The sequence below is a fragment of the Equus quagga genome, chromosome 15 (genome assembly GCF_021613505.1).
Source record: "Equus quagga isolate Etosha38 chromosome 15, UCLA_HA_Equagga_1.0, whole genome shotgun sequence".
Taxonomy (NCBI): Eukaryota; Metazoa; Chordata; class Mammalia; order Perissodactyla; family Equidae; genus Equus; species Equus quagga.
Window position 1 is genome coordinate 13257735 of NC_060281.1, and position 22660 is coordinate 13280394.

A 22660-nucleotide genomic window follows, 5' to 3' on the forward strand; every position below is an offset into this window, starting at 1 on the left:
AATATCCCTGCTTCGTGAGCGAAAACTGCCTTTGACTGTCTTTGCTGACAGCAGTGATCAAAACAGTCTATGATAAATCGAGGGTAGAAAACCAGCGGTGGGTAGTAAGGGGCCCTGCGAACTTGTACCAGTAAAGATGCTATATCCAGAACTTCAACTGAAACTGGCGCTACTCCTGAATAAATGTGAAATAATCTACATTCTCCAAGACGCTCTGGCTTTTGTCCTGTCTAAATAGGTGAGTTAAATGGAGATACAATAGAAACTACCCATTCTGTGTTTTTCACATCTTTGCTTGAGTCATTAATGCCTGTAATTCCCCCACAGATGTGGTGTTGCTTTTGGTTTACTGTCTTGGGTTGGAGGTCAGGATAGGGGCAGTCCCAGGGGCTTCTATTTGACCCCTTCCTATCTAATAACAGTCACTCCATGGGTCAGGGAGCCAATACGGGGGTTCATCAATTTTAACAATATCCATTACCACTCTACTAGCTGGGACAAGGGAAATAAGCACAGGATGGGTCCAGGATCCCGCCGGACCCACTTTGCAATGGGCTTGGAACAGGACTTCCTATCACCCAACCTCTGTAAGTGTCTTCTTAATAGGGGGCCACATGGCATTTTGGGTCTCCAGAAATTAGTGTCATGTTAGAGCCAGTATCTAGTAACTCCAGGAAGGTCTGGGTATGAACTTTTTCTTTTAAATAGTCACTCTGGTAACTGACTGCAGGTTCCTCCAAGGAAGGTTTGAGGCCACACTGCAGAGCCCTTTCTTTCTCAACAGGTCTTCCCTCCCCCTGAATCAAGCAGCTCCAAGCCCATGTACTAGCTTAGATCTGGAAGTTGAGCAAGAGACCAGGTCAGATTTGGTTATTTTTTATAGTCCTTTTCTATGAACAGAGTTAGGAAATGAATATTTTTTTAAAGGAGAAAATATATTAGGATTTCCTTCTCACCTTTGCAACTCAAATTTAGGGTTAAAAGGGTTTTATTCACCTATCTTGATTTTATGTTTTTCTTTCTTTTTTTTCTTCAGCTGAAAATCTTAGTTCTTTATAATATTAGCAGCAGCAGCAATTTTCTCTCTTATCTGTCTATCAAGATATACCTACCAATCACAAAGAGAGAGGCAACCAGAATGGACGTGCCTCCTGATGTGATGTAATAGGAAACACATCATCACCTAAGAGATAGCCTTGCTAGAAATTCCAACTGGAATATGAAATACATCTAATTATTGGTTTACACAAAATAGAAGGAATAGCATAGGACCATATAGATTCAGTCAGCAAAACCTAAAATGTGAGAAATTCTACAGGAGAAATGACCAGTTTTCTTCAAGAATAAGTTACAAAGAAGAGAAAAAAACAGTGAGGAGGAACCTATAGATTAAGATAAAAGTAAGAGGTATATATAACCAAATGCAACGTGTAGACTTTGCTTGTGCCCTAATTCAATCAAAGCAACTGCAAAAAGTTGTTTATGAGACGATGGGGGAAACTGGACAACGAACTGGATATTTGATGACATTAAGAAATTTTACGTATTAAGTATGATAAAGATACTGTGTTTTACCAATAATTTTAGAGACACATATCAAAATAATCAAAGATGAGATGATGTACTTTGGGGGATTTTCTGTAAAACCATCCAATAGTGAGAAGGAGTAGGGGAAGTTATGGAAGAAGTAAGATTGGCCATTTGTTGGTAATTAGTGAATCTGGGTGATATATACACGGGGCGAAGGGCATCATTATACTATTCTCTCTATCTTTATCTATCTTGATAAAGTTCTATCTTTAACTTTTCCATAATAAAAAGGTTAAAGAAAAAGATCTTCTGATATACAAACCCTATCCCAGGGATTCTGATTCAATTGGTCTGGGGTGGGGCACTGGAGGTTTTTATAGCTCCAGGTAACTCTAAGTGTAGCTAGCATTAAGAAACACCATTCTAGGGGCTGGCCCTGTGGCCGAGTGGTTAAGTTCACGTGCTTCACTTCGGCGGCCAAGGGTTTTGCTGGTTCGGATCCTGGGTGCGGACATGGCACTGCTCATCAAGCCGTGCTACAACTAGAAGGACCCACAACTAACAAGATACAACTGTGTACCGGGGGACTTTGGGGAGAATAAGGAAAAATAAAATCTTTTAAAAAAAGAAAAAAAGAACTACCATTCTAGGTTGAATTCCTTGAGGAGAAGAGCTGTGTCATGGCCCTTTATAAGTTAGAACATGGAACTGTCTGTGACCCAACCTCAACCATGCAAATGAGGACAGTGCTCAAGGAATGGCAGGGCTACAGGATAGAAAGAAGCTAAATCCCTGAATAACTCAGGAACAGAGCCACGTTGCTGACCTGGACCACTCAACTTGAATCTAGCACATGAGAGAGAAATAAACTTTTATTAGTCAAGTTATCATATTGTTGGGCCTCTCCCACAGCAATTTAGCCATTGTTTTAATAAAAGGATTGCTCAGATATAGGAAGTGGATTTTTGCAGGGGTGGGGGGGAGGTTTGGTGAGGAAGATTGGCCTTGAGCTAACATCTATGCCAATCTTCCTCTATTTTACATGTGGGATTCTGCCACAGCATGGCTTGATGAGTAGTATGTAGGTCCGTGCCTGTGATCCCAACCCACAAAACCCTGGCTGCGGTAGGGGAGCATGTGAATTTAACCACTATGCCATCAGACCAGCCCCCTGGGAAGTGTCCTTAATTGCACATCTGCTTGAAGTGACAGATCAGTTCAGTATGGGAACAAAGAGACGCTATTGGTAACAGAAGGCAAACTTTATTTTTTTTTAATTTTAATTTTAGTTTTATAGCAGTGGCATTGGATTATAACATTATATATCTTTCAGATGTACATCATAACATATTTCAAATTCTGTGTAGATTACATCACGTTCACCACCCAAAGACTAATTATAGTCCATCCCCTCACATGTGAGCCTAATCACCCCTTTTGCCCTCCTCCACCCCCCTTCCCCTCTGGTAACCATCAATGCAATCTCCATTGCTATGTGTTTGTTTGTCATTGTTTTTATCTTCTACTTATGAGTGAGATCATATGGTATTTGACTTTCTCCCTCTGACTTATTTCACTTAGCATCATACCCTCAAGAACCATCCATGTTGTCATAAATGGCTGGATTTCATCCTTTCTTATGGCTGAGTAGTATTCCGTTGTGTATATATACACCACATCTTCTTTATCCATTCGTCCCTTGATGGGCACCTAGGTTGCTTCCAAGTCTTGGCTATTGTAAATAAGGCTGCAATGAACATAGGGGAGCATGTATCTTTATGCATTTGTGTTTTCAAGTTCTTTGGATAAATACCCAGCAGTGGAATAGCTGGATCATATGACAGATCTATTCTTAAATTTCTGAGGATACTCCATACTGTTTTCCATAGTGGCTGCACCAGTTTACACTCCCACCAGCAGTGTACGAGGGTTCCCTTCTCCTCACATCCTCTCCAACACTTCTTGTTTCCTATCTTGTTAATTACATCCATTCTGACCAGAGTGAGGTGATATCACATTGCAGTTTTCATTTGCATTTCCCTGATAGTTAATGATGTTGAACATGTTTTCATGTACCTGTTGGCCATCTGTGTATCTTCTTTGGAGAAAACTCTGTTCAGATCTTTTGCCCATTTTTTAATTGGGTTGTTGGTTTTCTTGTTTGTTGTTGAGACATATGAGTTCTTTGTGTATTTTGGATATTAACCCCTTATCTGATATATGGTTTGCAAATATCTTCTCCCAATTGTTAGGTTATCTTTTCATTTTGTTGATGGTTCCCTTTGCTGTGCAGAAGCTTTTTAGTTTGATGTAGTCCCATTTGTTTATTTTTTCTTTTGTTTCCCTTACCCACTCAGACATGGTACTTGAAAATACGCTGCTAAGACTGATGTCAAAGAGCACGCTGCCTATGTTTTCTTCTAGAAGTTTCATGGTTTCAGGTCTTACATTCAAATCTTTAAACCACTTGGAGTTAATTTTTGTGCATGGTGTAAGATAATGGCCTACTTTCATTCTTTTGCATGCGGCTGTCCAGTTTTCCCAACACCATTTATTGAAGAGACTCTCCTTTCTCCATTGCATGTTCTTGGTTCCCTTGTCGAAAATTAGCTGTCCATAGACGTGTGGGTTTATTTCTGGGCTCTCAATTCTGTTGCGTTGATCTGTGTGTCTATTTTTGTGCCAGTACCATGCTTTTTTGGTTACTATAGCTTTGTAGTATATTTTGAAATCAGGGAGTGTGATACCTCCAGCTTTGTTCTTTTTTCTCAGGAATCCTTTGGCTATTCGGGGTTTTTGTTGTTCCATATAAATTTTAGGATTCTTTGTTCTATTTCTGTGAAAAATGTTGGAACTTTCATAGGGATTGCATTGAATCTATAGATTACTTTAGGAAGTATGAACATTTTAACTATGTTAATTCTTCCAATCCGAGAGCACAGAATATCTTTCCATTTCTTTGTGTCTTCTTCAATTTCTTTCAACAATGTTTTATAGTTTTCAGTGTACAGATCTTTCACCTCTTTGGTTAAGTTTATTCCTAGGTATTTTATTCTTTTTGTTGCAATTTTAAATGGCATTGTATTCTTAATTTCTCTTTCTGCTACTTCATTGTTAGCATATAGAAACACAACCAATTTTTGTATGTTGATTTTGTATCCTGCAACTTGACTGTATTCATTTATTATTTCTGAAAGTTTTTTAGTGGATTCTTTAGGGTTTTCTATATATAAAATCATGCCATCCACAAATAGTCACAGTTTCACTTCTTGCTTTCCAATTTGGATCTCTTTTATTTCTTTTTCTTGCCAGATTGCTCTGGCTAGGACTTCCAATACTATGTTAAATAAGAGCATGAAAGTGGTCATCCTTGTCTGGTTCCTGTTCTTAGAGGGATAGCTTTCAGTTTTTCTCCATTGAGAATGATATTTGCTGTGGGTTTGTCATATATGGCCTTTATTATGTTGTGGTATTTTCCTTCTATACTCATTTTGAGTTTTTATCATAAATGGGTGCTGTATCATGTCAAATGCTTTCTCTGCATCTATTGAGATGATCGTGTGATTTTCACTCCTTATTTTGTTAAAGTGGTGTACCATATTGATAGATTTGTGGATGTTGAACCATCCCTGCATCCCTGGAATAAAACCCACTTGATCATGATGTATAATCTTTTTAATGTATTGTTGTATTCAATTTGCTAGGGTTTTGTTGAAGATTTTTGCATTGATGTTCATCAGTGATATTGGCCTGTGATTTTCTTTTTTTTGTGTTGTCCTTGTCTGGTTTTGGTATCAGGATAATGTTGGCTTCGTAGAATGAGTTAGGAAGCCTCCCCTCCTCTTCAGTTTTTTGGGAGAGTTTGAGGATAGGTATTAAGTCTTCTTTGAATGTTTGGTAGGATTCACCAGGGAAGCCATCTGGTCCTGGACTTTTATTTCGGGGGAGGCTTTTGATTACTGTTTCAATCTCCTTACTGGTGATTGTTCTATTCAAATTCTCTACTTCTTCTTGATCCAGTTTTGGAAGGTTGTATGATTCTAAGAATTTATACATTTCTTCTAGATTATCCAGTTTGTTGGCATATAGCTTCTCATAGTATTCTCTTATAATCTTTTGCATTTCTGAGGTGTCCATTGTAATTTCTCCTCTTCCATTTCTGATTTTATGTATTGGAGCCTTCTCTCTTTTTTCCTGGTGAGTCTAACTAAAGGTTTGTCAATTTTGTTTATCTTTTCAAAGAACCAGCTCTTGGTTTCATTAATTTTTTCTATTTTTTTTTAGTCTCTATTTTGTTTATTTCTGCTCTGATTTTTATTATTTCCTTCCTTCTGCTGATTTTGGGCTTTGTTTGGTCTTCTTTTGCCAGTTCCTTTAGGTGCACTGTTAGATTGTTTATTTGGGATTCTTCTTGTTTGTTGAGATAGGCTTGAATTGTTGTAAACTTTCCTCTTAGTCTTAGTCTATAATCTCACTATTGCATTTGAGAAAGAAAATTATGATATAATCGTTCACTCACAGGTTCAAGTAACAAGCTACTTTTGCTGTATCCCATAGATTTTAGCATGTTGTATCTTCATTTTCAGTTGTCTCTAGGAATTTTTTTATTTTTCCTTTGATTTCTTCATTGACTCAATTGTTGTTCAGTAGCATTTTGTTTAATCTCCACATTTTTGTGGCTTTTCTGATTTTCTTCCTGTAGTTGATTTCTGGTTTCATACCTCAGTGGTCAGAAAAGATGGTTGGTGTGATTTCAATCTTCTTAAATTTATTGAGACTTGTTTTTTGGCCTAATATGTGATGAATCCTGGAGAACGTCCCATGCGCATTTGAAAACAATGTGTATTCTGTGGTTTTTGGATAGAATGTTCTTTATATACCTACTAAGTCCATCTGGTCAAATGTGTCGTTTAGGGCCAGTGTTTCCTTACTGATCTTCTGTTTGGATGATCTATCCATTGGTGTAAGTGGAGTGTTAACGTCTGCTACTATTATTGTGTTACTGTCTAGTTCTCCTTTTATGTCTGCTAATAATTGCTTTATATATTTAGGGGCTCCTATGTTGGTTGCATAGATGTTTACAAGTGTTATATCCTCTTGTTAGATTGTTCCCTTTATCATTATGTAGTGCCCTTCTTTGTCTCTGGTTACAGTTTTTGTTTTAAAGTCTATTTTGTCTGATATAAGTATTGCTACCCCTGCTTTCTTTTCTTTGCCATTTGCATGGAGGATCTTTTTCCACCCAGAAGGCAAACTTTAATCACTTGACCTGGATCTTAACCAGTTTAGCGTGAAATATTTTGCTGTTCTAAGAGAGAAATGAAGTGACTTCTTCACACAGTGGAAGATACAATAGCTAAACTATGCTTTAGTTTTAGGAAATAAAATTGTACTTATCTACAAGTATCAAAGACTGTTGTTAAATTAAAGAGAATGATTGAGGTTGGAGAAACACTTGTCCCACTTGTCTGTAAGACTTTTGTTTCTCTTTGGAAAGCAATTATGGTACTGGTGCAAAACATAAATATTCTGGAAGTATGTAATATGTGTCAAGGGAGCAATAGCAAGGTTAAAGAGAGAGAGTAAATGGCGTAATGAGAGTGTTTCTAAGTTTTACTCAGAAGTTGTCCCTTTTCTATGGTCTTTAAATCAACTTCCAACTTCTGCCTATACTAACTTTTGGATCCACAAAGAGGGGTGTTGAGACATTAAAGTGTTTTCAATTATTTTCTTACTTTCTGTGTAATATTGGCATGCTGGTGTAGTGAGACCAATGGCTACCCATTAAGATGACCCATGGGCCAGTTTAACGTATTCCATCAAGAAAGCAGGAACTTGGAGGTAGAACCCCACAACACACTCCCATCCCCCCAGAAAGTTCAGCCCTTCTAAGTTGCTCATTCGTCACTTCTACAATCTTCTCCCTAAATTTTTTCCCAGCTCTCCACTATCTCTCTTCCGCCTTTCCCCTGAAACCACAGATACAACTGAATTTCACATTTGAGCAAAAACTAGAGCTTAGCCACAGTTCTTTCATCATAGAAATTAAAATCAGGAACAGTGTAATACAGAAATCTTTCAACATCTTCAAAGAGACTGAATAGTTATTTTTAAATCTATCAAAACTTCGTGTTTTGTAGATATTGATAAACTGAGTCTAAAAGGGATACAGAAAGGCAGAGGAACTAGAGTAGCCAAAACCACGTTGAAAGAAGAAATAAAGTTAAAGGAATGACACTATCCGACTTCAAGACTTCCCGTAAATCTATAGTAATCAAGATAGGATAGTACTAGCAAAAGGACAATCAGTCAATGGAGGAGAGTCCAGATACAGAGCTACGCATATCCTACAGTCAAAAGATTTTCAACAAGAGCTCAACAGCATCTCAGTGGAGAAAGGAAAATCTTTTCCATATCTGGTGCTAGAATAAATAGGTGTTCAAACTCGGGGGAAAAAGCCTCAACCTCTATCTCACATCATATACAAAAGTTAATGCAGGAAGTATCATAAACACAAATGTAAGAGCTAAACCTACAAAGCTTCTAGAAGAAAACGTAGAAGAAAATCTTCACAACCTTGGGTAGGCAATTTTTTTTTAGAGAGAACACTAAGTATTCACCATAAAGGGAAATGATAAATTGGGACTTCGTCAAAATTAAATGCTTTTGCTCATCAAAAGATACCTCAAGAAAATGAAAATATAAGTCAAAGTCTAGGAGAAGGTATTCACAACATATAAAGGTGACAAAGGATTTTTAACTAGAATGTATTAAGAACTCCTATAATGCAGTAATCAAAAGACAAACAACTCCAGCCAGCCCTGATGGCCTAGTGGTTAAAGTTCAGCACACTCTGCTTGGGCAGCCCAGGTTCAGTTCTCGGGCACAGAACCACACCACTTGCCTGTCGGTAGCCATGCAGTGGCAGTAGCTCACATAGAAGAACTTACAACTATACACGCAACTATGTACTAGGGCTTTGGGGAGGCAGGGCAAATCTTCACCTGCAAAAAAAAAAAACACCATGTTTTTAAATAGACAAAAGACTTCAACAGACACTTCACAAAAGAAGGTATATGAGGGGCCGGCCCGGTGGCACAGTGGTTAAGTTAGCATGTTCCACTTCTCAGCAGCCTAGGGTTTGCTGGTTCAGATCCTGGGTGTGGACAGGGCGCCACTTGTCAGGCCATGCTGAGGTAGGCATCCTACATGTAAAAAGTAGAGGAAGATGGGCACAGATGTTAGCTCAGGGCCAGGCTTCCTCAGCAAAAAAGAGGAGGACTGGCAGTAGTTAGCTCAGAGCTAATCTTCCTCAAAAAAAGAAGAGAAAAAAAGAAGGTATATGAATGTCCAATAAACACATAAAGAGGGGCTCAAGATAATTAGTTGTTAGGGAAATGCAAATTAACTGTAATAAGATATCACTGCAAATTCACTAGCATGGTTAAAATTTAAAAGATTGAAAACATCAAATATTAGCAAGGATGTGGAGCAAACAGAACTTTCATCATTGCTGGTGGGAATGTAAAATGGTATAATGACTTTGGAAAACTGGAAGTTTCTTAGATAGTTAAATATACATCTAATCCTATGACTTAGCAATGGCATTTCTAGTGTTCATCCAAAGGCAACGAAAACATGTCCACAGAAAGCCTCGTACAAGAATGTTCATAGCAGCTTTATTCATAATAGCAAAACCTGGAAACAATCCAGGTATCCATCAACAGAATAAACAAACTGCGGTATATTCATACAATGAAATACTATTCAATAACGAAAACTGGTGAACTGCTAACAATAAGAATGAATCTCAAAACTTTATACTAAGTGTGAGAAGTCTGACACAAAACAGTATATATTATATAATTCCAGGTATATGAAGTTCTGTAGCAGAAAAAAACAAATTTATGATGAGATCAGAGTAGCGGTTACTTCTCAAAGTGGAGGGGATTGACTGGGAAAAGGTGTGAAGGAGTTTTATGGTTGATGGAAATATATCTATATCTTGATTATCTTGATGGGGCATGAGTTTTATAGGTATGTGCATTTGTTAAAAGTGGTTTAACTGTATACTTAAGATCTGTGTGTTTCACTGTCTGTAGATTATATCTCAATTAAAAAACAACTCATTTCCTCTAAACAACTGGATCGTTCATTCTCTAGCTCTATAATCTTCTCACTTTCGATCAAGAGTGCATTAAGATTTGAAGTCTCTTCCCATCCACGTCCACCTCCTCTTTTAGCCTTTTGGACTGTGATGGAGGGAGTTATCATGAACATCATGCGGGAAAACAGGGGTCACTATGTCACTAGTCATTAACCACAGCAGACCAGAATATCAAGTAACATAAGTTGTTGCCAATTTCAAGTAGAAAGAGGCATAAAACAAAAAAGGAAGAGTGTACATTTACAAAATGCACATAATAAAGGCTAATGAACTAATATTTAACTACCTTTAGATGATAAAGCTTGATATTTGAGAGAAAACGTCACTTTCCTTAAGAGAGCAATGTCTTAACAAGTCAACTGCATCACTATTTCTGTGCTTCATTAGGAACAAGTTAATAATGTGCAAGCTATTTAAACTAAAATACAACTCACAATATTAATTTTGGTTCACCCTAAGAGACCAGCTACAGATGAAGTAACTCATTTTTTTGTTTGGATTTTAGCAGCACACAGTCTAGACAACATTCCTAGCTTTTGTTGGTTGGAATTCAGCAGTCCTTTCAGTGGGCAGTGTAATTTAAATGATCCCTTATCTAGTTTCCCTATAATGTTCCTCTCATTGTCTCAAAACCTTCTATTGAGATCAGAGTAGACATCTTTCCACTCACTCTTGATTTCCTTGTCCTATTGACAAAGATTCTCTCCTTGACCAAACTCTAGGCGAGGTTCTCTGAGCCCTCTTCCGCACTACGCCCCAACCTTGGTCTATAAAGACTTGAACAAACATTAAGCTGGTTTCTAACGGCTCAAGGTCAAATCCTTAGGATGGCTCTAGCCCCACTTAAAGTCTCTGCCTAAGAAAACTCAAGGCTGCCAAAAGAATTTTGTTTGCTCCAGTCTACTCCTGAAGATAGGGACCCTCTTGGTCTCTTTGGGAGAGAAAGAGCCTGACTTCAGTACGTGCCAGTTAGCAAGTCCAGATGGATTTTACATGGACCAACCCCTTTTCCCCTTGATTTTTGTAAATTTTCCCTTCCCTTATTTTACGGAGTCCCTGCTCACCCTCCTCGATCCTCCCTCATTCTCTCTTTAAAATGCCCAGTTACCTCTCTGCAAATCAAAGTCGAGTTCAGTGGACTCTTTGCTCTACTGCTGTCATAGATCACTGACTAAAATCTGCTCTTACCACTCTCACCAGTGCCCAGCTGTGTCTGTCTTTGACACTATTTAGCTGTCACCGAAAAGGGGTTGAGCAGAGAAGAGCCTACCAGAGACTTACAATTAAATAAGAGAGACAGAGCACACAGACAACAAATATAAACACAGCTGCCATAGGATACTGACAAAAAAGTGGGTTGGAGATTTTGCAGCAGAATGATGGAAGTTGATCAAGAAATTCTTTCGCAAAGGAGAAATTTTGAGAAAGCAACAAGAGGGTGTATCTAGTTTAGAAAAGAGCAGAAGGTCACATCCAGCCTGAAGCAGTCTTGTCAGGGATGGAAACCAATGGTGTGCATGAATATTGTTTGAGTGACAGACAAGTTCAGTGAGAGTGGAGAGGTGAGGGTCATGAAGGAATGAGGCAGAATGGGGAATTCATCTAGGTTGTTGGAAAGTCTGCAACCCAGGGGTGTTAGTGCCACCTAAATAGCTAAGATAAATACAGCCAATGGTTAACATACGTTAGCACAAGGGAAGCCATCTTATAGAGGGGAACTAAGTTGGGACTATAAGATGACACTCCGTTTTCCTTACTAGCAATGCTCTAGTCTGCACGTAGCTTAAAGAAGTACACATCTGCTTGCTGTGCTATTTTTGTAGCCTCGGCTTACACATAGACCTCCCTATTCTGATAAGGCAATGATGTTGTCCTTTCAGCCTTTCCAGGGATGTAACGACCTTGGTGAAAAAACCTCCGCTGAGATCTGTCACCGGTGAAGAGAGAAAGGGATGCTCTGTAGTCTCAGGGATGACAGCTCCAGATGGTCAACATCCTGAGACTCCCCTTTCTCAGCCCATTTGCCCTATAAAACTGCTTCAAAATTGTGTAGTTTTAAGATGGTTCTTTAGGACACGAGTCCACCATCTTCCCCCTTGCTGGCGAGCTGTAATAAAAAGACCCTTTCTCTCTTACCACTTTGCCTTCTGACTGTTGGCTTATCTTTCGGCCAGTAGAAGACCCCCTTTTGGCAGTTACAGGGGGACACCTGCTTTTGATTTAGTCACAGAGCACCCCACAATGGTCGCCATCCTGAGCTGAAATGGCCTCTTTTCCAACATGGCCAAGTGCAACCAGGTGACTGTGTGCAAACCAGGAAAGGCTTTCATGCCTCAGGCAGAGACTCTTCAGAGCAACTTCGAGAAGGAAGTCAGGGGCAAAGGGTGGGGGGAAGTTTAGAACAGCTGAGTCAGTCATCCGGCTTTTCAACATGCAGCTTTTGTGTCGGGACTCAGATCATAAAGGACCTGAGTTACTTGGGTTGGGGTGGAGTTAGGGATTCACTGTGTCTTCTTTCACTTTTCAGGGTTGTTATTGTTGTTGGTGTTTTTGTTTTTTGGTCCTCCCCTAGTTTGCTTGGCTAATGCTGCAATTTGAAAACTTAGAGATGTCTTCTCCTGACCTGATAGTGTTACCGAAACTGGAGTGGGTTCCCTCCTGGCGAGTTAAATCAGACTACACCAGAAGTAGTTGTCTCACAAAGTAAAGTATATTTGCACCAAATAGGAGACCACGGGGAATCACTTCCAAAGTCGTGGTGTCCTCAAACAAAGGGAGGCAGGGACATTTGTTTTGGATGGGGAATGAATATTCGGAAGGGAGAAGTGGATACTCACTTGGCAGGCACAGTTGGAAAACAAACTTCCTCATACACTGCAGGTTACAGTAATAAGGCCTAAGCTCCTCCTGGAGAGATCTTAGCATAAAAAATGAGGCACAGGTCACAGGCATAGCTCTCTGGTGAGGCTTGGTCTCATTCTGGGTGGTTGGTGATTGCATCTCCTTAACATAACAGAAGGACTAGGAACAATTTGGAGAAACACTTGAAATATCCAAACCTACCCTTGAGTTCCACAGGGTAACTAGTCAGTGACAACAGCACAGTCCATGTTTATTTCACCTATATACACTCCTAGGACTTCAGTAAGTTCCCAAGTCCTTCCTTCCAATTTACTTCTGAAGTGTCTTTCAACCCATCTCGACTTCATTTCCAAGGATTCTCTAATTTCCTGTTTCTCCTCTCCACCTCAATTCTCTATGTCATTGATCCTTCTATAAGAATCATCTAAGATCCAGATCTAATCTTGTCACATTCCAACTGAAAAAACTTCAATGTCACTCCATTTCTTAACTGATAAACCCTCAGCATAGAGGTACCATCCAGCCCTGAGAGCTCCTTCTGCTTCACCGTCCATGACTCCTCCCCTCTGACCACCCCTCATCACCTGTATCCCTCTCTTTCCATCTTCTAGGTGCAAGCGAGTTGCCGTTTCTCAATCCTGCCAAGCATTTCCTTTCTCTCTGCCCTTACTTTCATAGTTCCCTCTGCCTCTAATGCCTTCACCCCCACACCTGTACCTCCGACCGGTGCTCTACATATCCTTCAACACCAGCTGAAATATTCCTTCCTCCATGACACCATCTCGACTTTTCCAGACAAAATGAATCCTTCTCTCCAGTCTGCTCCCAAAGCTTATCTCCCCATCGCAATCCTCATTGCTTCAGTCTTTATTTAACACTGTAAACACATCATTTGTTTAAATAGTCTTTTATGAGATTATAAAATCCTGCAGGGTAGAAATGGAGTTACACACAGCATGTGACCCGTAATGAGATATTGCCCCAAACTGTCGACCATCTTCTTGCCTCTTAATCCTCTCTTCCCATCTAGATCGTAAACCTCTTGAGGGATTAAATACTTTTATTCCTCCCCTCCTTCACTTTCCCAGTCCTTACTATTGTGATGAATCTAAATTATCCTCTTATCTGTAGAAGGATGGATTACATCACCTAATGGTCCCGATTCCGGGTCTAACGTTTGGTAATTCTAAGGACAAACAATAGCAACCCGAGAAATACATCATGCTGACTTCACAAGGGCTGCCTAGGTAGTATTCATCCTTAGGAATTGAACAGCAATCACTTTTTTTAAGTAGAAAAGAGGAATAGAAGCAATGAAGATCCTCCTCCTGTACGCTTCTGTTTATTGACAACCTACCATGTACCCGACAGTGCTCTAGGCACAGGGTACACAGCAGAGAACAAAGCACACCAATGCCCTGCTCTCTGAGGAGCTTGTGATTCAGGTGGGGAGAGAGACAACACACAAAGACATACACGGCACGGTCAGGTGGCCACAATGCCAGGAACCAAAAATCCTACATTACCACTATTTACAACAATAACCACAATAACATAAAGCCAGGTAAGGAGCTAGGGAGCAGTGAGAGGTGATGATATTTAGACGTGAGTCAGGGACGCCTCTCCAAGGGGCTGCCCACATGTGCAGGAAACGCTGCCAGGTGGTCCCCAAAGCCACCCTCCCTGGTATCTCAAGAGCAAGACTCTGCAGCATGGTTAGAGCCCAGAGCTTGGCCAAAAACAGGCACACATGATTGTTTAACTCATACAGGAAAAGAGCATAAGAAGGTCAGTGAAGAAACAGATAAATGGGCAAACAAATTACAGTATAGTCACAAAATAGAATATTATATAGTCATCAAAAATGGTGGTTTAGAGAGGTTTTTTTTTAACCTGGAAAAACATTGACTCAATAAAATTCAGAGCAACTAACTATATATGTGTATGATCTCATCCAAATTAAAAATTACAATCATGTGTATGTGCACAGAAAGTATACCAGAAGGAACACGAAATCTTAACAGCAAGTGTCTCTAGTTAGTAGACTCACAGGTGAATTTTATTCTCCCTATGCTTTTTTATATTTTTAACAGTTTCTACCTCAAGCATGTATCACTTAGCTTTTTCATTTTACTTTTTTAAATTTTTATTTTATTGCAGTAAGAACAAATGAGATCTACCCTCTTAAACTAAGTGGGCAGTGCAGTATTGTTAATTATAGGTACAATGTTTCATTTTACTGGTAATTTTCATTAAAAAAATATGTGTGCATTAAAAATGACTCAAATAGTGGACAGGTAATCTCCTACAAATGTGCCAAGAACATACGATGGAGAAAAGATAGTCTCTTCCATAAATGGTGCTGGGAAAACTGGACAGCCACATGCAAAAGAATGAAGGTAGATCATTATCTCACACCATATACACAAATAAACTCAAAATGGATCAAAGACTTGAAGATAAGTCCTGAAACCATACAACTCCTGGAAGATAATATAGGCAGTACACTCTTTGACATCAAACTTAAAAGGATCTTTTCGAATACCATGGTTTCTCAGACAAGGGAAACGAAGAAATAAACAAGTGGGACTTCATCAGATTAAAGAATGTCTGCAAGGCAAAACAAACTAGGATCAAAACAAAAAGATAACCCACCAAGTGGGAGAAAATATTTGCAAATCATATATCCAACAAGGGGTTAATCTCCATAATATATAAGGAACTCACACAACTGAATAACAAAAAAAACAAACAGCTTGATCAAAAAATGGGCAGAGGATGTGAACAGACATTTTTCTAAAGAAGATACACAGATGGCCAATAAGCACATGAAAAGATGTTCAACATCACTAAGCATCAGGGAAATGCAAATCAAAACTACACTGATACCACTTTATGCCTGTTAAAATGGCTGTAATCACTAAGACTAAAAATAACAAACATTGGAGAGGGTGTGGAGAGAAGGGAACCCTCATACACTGCTGGTGGGAATGCAAACTGGTGCAGCCACTATGGAAAACAGTATGGAGATTCCTCAAAAAACTAAAAATAGAACTACCATATGACCCAGGTATTCCATTACTGGGTATCTACCCAAACAATTTGAAATCAACAATCCAAAGTAACATATGTACCCCTATGTTCATTGCAGCACTATTCACAATAGGTAAGACATGGAAGCAATTCAAGTGCCCATCAACCAATGATTGGATAAAGAAAATGTGGTGTACACACACACACACACACACACACACACACACACACACACTGGAATACTACTCAGCCAGAAAAAAGACAAAATCATCCCATTTGCAACAACATGGATGGACCTGTAGGGTATTAAGCTAAGCAAAATAAGCCAGACTGGGAAAGACAAACACCATAGGATTTCACTCATTTGTGGAATATAAATAAACACACTGACAAAGAAAACAGTTCAGTAGTTACCAGGGGAAGGGGGATGGGGATGGGCACAGGGGGTGAAGGGGAGCACTTATAAGGGGACAGGCAAGAAATAATGTACCACTGAAATTTCACAATAATGTAAACTATTATGAACTCAATAAGAAACAATCATTCAAATAGCATAGATGTGCATAAGGTGGAAAGTAAAGGCCTTCCCTGCCCTCACTCCCAGTTTCTTTCCTCCAAGTTTTCGCACTAACAGCATCTTTCAGTGGGCTTTTCTGCACTCTTAGAGAATTTTTTAATGCAGGTGCAAGCAGATATAGTATTATCTCCCCGCTCCCCACCAATGGAATCAGAACATATATAACATTACATAACTTATTCTTTATTTATTTAAAAAGATTTAAATACAGTCCTGTATCAGAACACAAAGAGATACCTCATCCTTTTTTCAACCCCTGGGTAGAACTCTCATTTGATGTTCTATAATTTATCTAAACAGATTGTTTACAACTTTTTTCTATTACAAACAGGGCTGCAAAAGCAATAGCCTGCAGTTCAAAAGCACCTGCAGCCAGAAGAGTCATTTGATGCTCGGGGCTCTGAGAAGAGACCAGCTCAGTAGCCGCATGTGGATCCGACTTCACTGAGGCTGGATACTCCTAGACTGAAAGTGTCTTCACAGATCTGGCTTCTCCACTGGTTTCTAGGTTAAGAGATTATTTCTCAGAGCCCTTCGGCTGAAGAGTCATTTCTGAGATTGACCAGTGTCTGCTGTTGAAAGGAGCAACACACACATGTCCCAGGCTGTGCTCTGTGAGCTTGCACTGGGCACAGGCCCTGTATGTCTCCTCTGAGTCTCTTGATTGCCTCCTTTTTTCCTTTCTCTAAGCTGAAACCACCCACCAGGTTGGCCTCCCCTTTCAGCCTCAAAGTACCACCCTATCAAGTATGGGATCTAGCTTTTTGCATAGCCATTAAAGAGCCAGATGACCCACCCAGAAGGGGAGTCCTGATGGAGTAAACCTTAACCAGTAAGAAATGAGAGATGAGTAGCACTGGGAAGACGATCCCCTTAACATTATCTCTTCTGTGGACTACTCAGAGACCCTGTTCCTCCTTGCAACTCCTCCAGAGAAATCCTGCCTGCTGACTGAAACCACCCAGCCACCTGCTGAGTCTCCTTGCACTGCTTCACGATTTTCCTTGTTTTATTTCTCTTATTACTCTCCCTCAAGTCCTCTGACTTGCACATTCCAAATAAAGTGTCAGCACTTTATCCTTGCCTCAGGCTCTGCATTCTAGAGGGCCTAGGCTAACATATACATTAAAAGGAAAACAAGCTTTTATTTTCTTTTTCTGGGCAGTACCCAAGAATGAGTATTTTTTTTTCCTTCTTTTTAATTGAGGAAACATTTAAATCAAAGAACTGCCCTGTAAGGTGTTTTTAAGGACAAATTCTAGAAATAGAGAAGGTCTTGTGTGTGTGTGTTTTATGTGCGGGTATACATATGAGTGTGAGGCAAACTGTCATACCTCTTTTTCATCACAACAATGTAATAAATGCTAGTCATCATTGTTTAAGCAATAAAAGGATCAATGCTGCAAAAAAAATCCTTGTACAAACATACACGTACCTTTTCTTATGCATACATATGTGTAGTTGTGTACATATTTAATTTTGTGTACTTTGTGAATTACCTGGAGGATAAATTTCTAAAAGTGAAAGTATTGGGTCAAGGGATATATGTTTGTGTTTGTGTGTGTGTGTGTGTGTGTGTCTGTGTGAGGAAGATTGGCCCTGAGCTAACATCTGTGCCAATCTTCCTCTATTTTATGTGGAATGCTGCCACAGCATGGCTTGATGAGCAGTGCTAGGTCCTTGCCCAGGGTCTGAACCTGTGAACTCAACATCCCCAAAGTGGAGTGCAGGAATTTAACCACTACGCCACCAGGCCAGCCCCAAAATATATGTATTTTTAATAGATATTGCCAAATTGCTCTTCAAATTTTCACATAGTTAACCTTTCACCACAGTGGATACTGTTTCCTCAAATCCCTTGCCAATATAGAGTACTATCAAACTTTTTAATCAATTGGGTGTTTTTGAAAATTCCTACTGGCATTTTCATTAGGATTTTATTACTGTGTAGATTAATTTAGAATTGGTGCTTTGACAGTTGCTATCTAAGAACAGAGTATGTACATTTTTAACATCTTCAGCAGAATTGTGAGGTTTTCTTCATACAGGACAGGTACATTTTTTGTTGTTGTTGTGAGTTCTGTTGGACTGTAAGGGATCATTCCTCCCATTACACTTTCTAAGTGGTTTGTATTTCTATATATTAATTTTGAAACCAGCTGCAATTCTGAATGTTCTATTGCTTCCAGTAAGTTTTCAGTTGATTCTTTTGGAACAAAACTATATTACCTGCAAATAATGATAATTTTGCCTCCTCTATTCCAAAATAGAGCCTCTCATTTCATCTGTCACTAATTAATTCATTCAACAAATAATTGAGTTTCTACTGTGTGCCAGGCACTAGACTAGGCTATGAATTTAAGATATTTGAGGATTGTTTTCAGAACTGGGTTCATCCTTGTTTTTTTCATTTAATTTTCATGTGAAAATTTATGCTCTTGGGTTTCATTATTAAATGTGATATGGTATTTGCTTTGAAATATACACATTTTTATCAAGTTAAGGATACATTAACCTATACCTATTTTACTACGAGAACTTTTACCAAAAATGATCTTGAATTTTGTCAAATGCCTTTTCAGCATTTATTAGGATGATCACAATATGCTTCTTAATCTATTACTATGGCTGATTATATAATATTAATCCCATTTTATAACTATTTTGGAAATTCTGCAAAGAACCTTTCTCTGTTGAAGTGTGCTGCTATTCACTGATATTTCAAATCCCAGTGAAATGTTAATGTAGTCCTTTATTCTATGTGCTAACATTTTATTCAGGATTTTTAGCATATGTGAGACTTGTTTGTAGGGTTTTAAAATGATTTAGATGATAAGAAAAACATGTACTCCCTGAGACTAAAAGACACATTAATTTTGTATTTTCGTGCCTGCAGAATCCAGAATTGAGAAGGAAACAAGAACAACGGCAGGAGATGCTCCCTTCCTCTGCTTGAAGTCTCGGCTTAACATCGCTCTGTGAGATTATCAGTGGACCTGAAAATGGGAAGAGTCCGTCCTTTGATTTGCCAAAAGGTATCACCAAGAACTAACACACAAAGCTTAAAGCTTAGCAGCATACGTTTGTAGTCACGTAGACTTGAGCTCAAATTGTGGCTCTGCCATCACTGGCTCCTTGACCTTAGAAAAGCCAATAACCTCTCTGTGGTCTACAAAATGGGGATTACCACTCCACCCACCTTATAGGGCTGTAATGAAGACGAAACACAATAACACGTTACAGTGGTTAACGCAGTACCCGGTATGTTTGACATGTTCAATTAATCCAGCTATTATTATTGAGTAATAGTTCCTTATTGCTATTCTACTGTAGAATCTTCTAAAGTTAAGCTTAAAGAGCTCTCAAATCCATACGCTGTAGGTGCTTCTAAACTGAAACGTTTATGCCTCCTCCTCGGACCCACCTTGGTTACCACATCTCAAGCAGCAGGTCACCACTTCAGTAAGGCATTCTGACTCAGAAAGTTTACACATTTAGAGATTATTGTTATCTGCTATGCTCTATTACAGCATTCTTCTCTGTCAGAAATTGAAGCACTTTTGGGCCAACGCTACTCAGAAAGAAGAAAAGTTATTAAAACGAGAAATTTAAAAAACATACACAAGCATTAGTGCCTAAATTAAGTGAAAGTACATAATGCCGACAGTGGGCAAGTGATCTGGCAACGGTGGTGGCTGACATCACATCACAGTCATTTTCAGCTAACCAAGCTGTTAAGGGACTAAGACAAAAATGGAGGCTTTCTGAATTTTCAGACACCTGTCTTTAATTATTGACCTATCTTGTTAGTGAATCCCAAAGATGGCAGTAAAGCTCAGAAACAGTATTTCTCTCTTTCCAGCTGACGCTGATAAGGACCTATCAGAGTGGCCACTTACTTCTGGTTTCTAGAAACACAATTGAAGTTCAAGGTCTGGGCTCCACTGAAGTGACCATTAGCAAAGTTCCAAAAAAGAAAGAATGTGGGGGAGATGGTGGCTGATGAGAGAGATGGTTCTCTCTTTTAATTTCCACTCCCTGAAAGTGCTAGTCTCCACCCATAGCTGCAGCCAACCGTGAAACTGAGACCACCGGGTCATCTGCTTGTATAAATATGGCCATGCAGCTAGTGATTCTGAGCATCCGACCAAATGATGATAAATTCTCTGCAAATCATTTTTAAGTCCTGCTTAGACCGCTGTTTATGTATAGGTATGTTCAAAGGAGTGACCTCAGGTCAGGTCCAAGTCTTTTATGAAACTCATGGCTCCTGGCACGAGCCCAGATTGCTCATTTCTATCCTGCCTTGCATCAGAATAATCAAATTAGACCTTAGGCTATTAAAATGAAGACAGATGCACTAGAATACTCTAACCAGAATGGGAAAAGTGGTGTAATTTCTCCTCCTGGGCATTTGCTGTATTAATGAAACGTGGCCAAAAGTCCTGTGCTGACCAGACACAGGGCCCCTGTGTCAAGTAAATATATAACAGAGGGAAACAAGGACAACTCCACAGGTGACAAGGGTGCAAAGGGTTTGTTGTTCCAACATAAAAAACACAAAATTTGCTAAGCAAAATTGAAGTGAGAAACTAGGAACATAGACATATATATATATATATTTTTTTTTTCATTCCCAAGGTATAAATGCATAAATTGAGTCTTTATAAACTAAAGAAAAAAGACATGAAGGCAGTAAAATAAAACATTAACAGTGAGTTGTGATATGATGGGTAGTTTGGGTTGTTTTCTTCAAACCTTAAGTATTTTCTACAATTCAACTTTTCTACAATGAATCTATATTACTTTAACAAATAGGAGCATTTACCCAAAAAAGTGGAATTTTTTTTTTTTAACTAAACAGACTCAACGCAAACAGCTGGAACCAGAGCAGAATTAAAAGCAGAGTTAAACTCAACACTCCTTGCTAAGGAAACCCGATCATGATTCTCAGCCGAGGCCATCTCCAGCATCCTGTCTGGGACCGGGCAGAGGGTTAGCTGAGAGATGCTGGGAAGTCTGCTTTGGCTGGTGGTTCCAACAACACTTCTAGTCCTGAGACAAAAACCAGGAGAGTACAGTTGTTCCTGATTGGTGGTAAGATAACACTCAAATTGAAAACGATGATTCGTCAGCTTTATGGAGAGAACACAGGCTCACACCTCCCAATATGTCTCAGTCTGCAATTAATTGTCAATGTGCCATTAGAAGCCAGCCTCACAGTTATTAAACAAAGCAAAGATGGTGAAAACAAAACAAGTTTATGATCTACAACAAAGAAAAAGAGCCAATAGAATCGGGGACAATACTCCATGTGAAAAAATATTGTCCAACTGGAAGAGAGGAAGCAACTGATTATTATGCAAAAAAAAGAGGCAACTACAAAAAAGAATGGGAGAGGAGGAAAAGGCACACGGATTGAAACAATCATGATCAGAAAGAGCAGGAGCTGATGTCATACTTGGCACTCGCTGAAGTAATACTCATTCCTCTGAGGGATGGTTGAATACGTTAAGGAAAAATAAAAAATATACTATTTGCAACCATACCAGACTTGATCAGGAATGAACTCCAGAGACATCTATGCATGTGGAAGGAGATAGACACCAACGAGTTTGCGTCACAACCTGGCTGTCACGTCCCACTTACCGAAGAACTTACCACTGACGGTTTGAAACAAAATGCATATTTGTTTTTATCAAATAAACTCAGGAAAATAGTACTAAAAAATCTATGAGTTTCAAAAGAGGTTTGGCTAAGTGCTTACAACGTCCACTGCAGTGTTTGAAGCAGCTGCCCTCCTTAGCAAAGTTGCCTGGGAACTGACCAGCCCAAAGAAGGCCTGGACCACCGTATTTCAGTCAAAGTGTTCAGGAGCAGAAGCAAGAGATAGCCAAACTACGCACATCTCCAGTCTATAAATGCGGACTGCTATAAGTTGAAATATCCTAAATCGTCTTTGCGAGTCTCCTTTTCTTAGCTGTTCATAATCGTGGATTTCCACTCATGCATCTCACGTTATCCCCTTGGAAGGAATTCACTAAAATGTTCATGGTATATTCACTACACTTGGGTGCACACCAAGTCAACATTCATTAGATGTTTCTGAATATGATTATTTCAATAGATATTTTTGGCATTGTTTTTTAATTAAAGAAATTGTTTTTGTATCCTATCCTATTCTAACTGTCCCAGCTTGCCCCTCAAGGAGTGTAATCTCTTCCTTCTTCAGGTCTTGATGGCTTCTGTACCTCTCTTAGGAAATACTCTATTTTACCTTTATTATTGTTTGTGTTTGTATTTATTTCATGCATTAGGCCGAGAACAATTTAAGGCAGGATTTGTCTGTCTCAGCTTTGTATGATCTCTAACACTTTGCAAGTGGTAGGAACTCCGGAAATATGTTTTGAGATTAATTGGATACAATTATTTGGCATAGACGATATGAGTTATGCTGTCCTAGATAATTAGTAAAAAATATCCAAAATTGC

At 39.1% G+C, this 22660-nt stretch overlaps 1 long non-coding RNA gene across 2 annotated transcripts; it reads left to right on the forward strand.

Moving 5' to 3' along the window:
- LOC124225993 (uncharacterized) lies at positions 1-22451 on the forward strand. 2 transcript variants are annotated; one of them, XR_006885181.1, is made up of 4 exons: positions 1-238; positions 16501-16809; positions 19066-19204; positions 21034-22451. It is a non-coding gene; the product is annotated as an uncharacterized LOC124225993 (long non-coding RNA). The 2 variants fall into 2 exon arrangements; XR_006885180.1 differs by lacking the exon at positions 16501-16809 and having other exon boundaries at positions 4-238.
- The last annotated feature ends 209 nt before the right edge of the window (positions 22452-22660 follow it).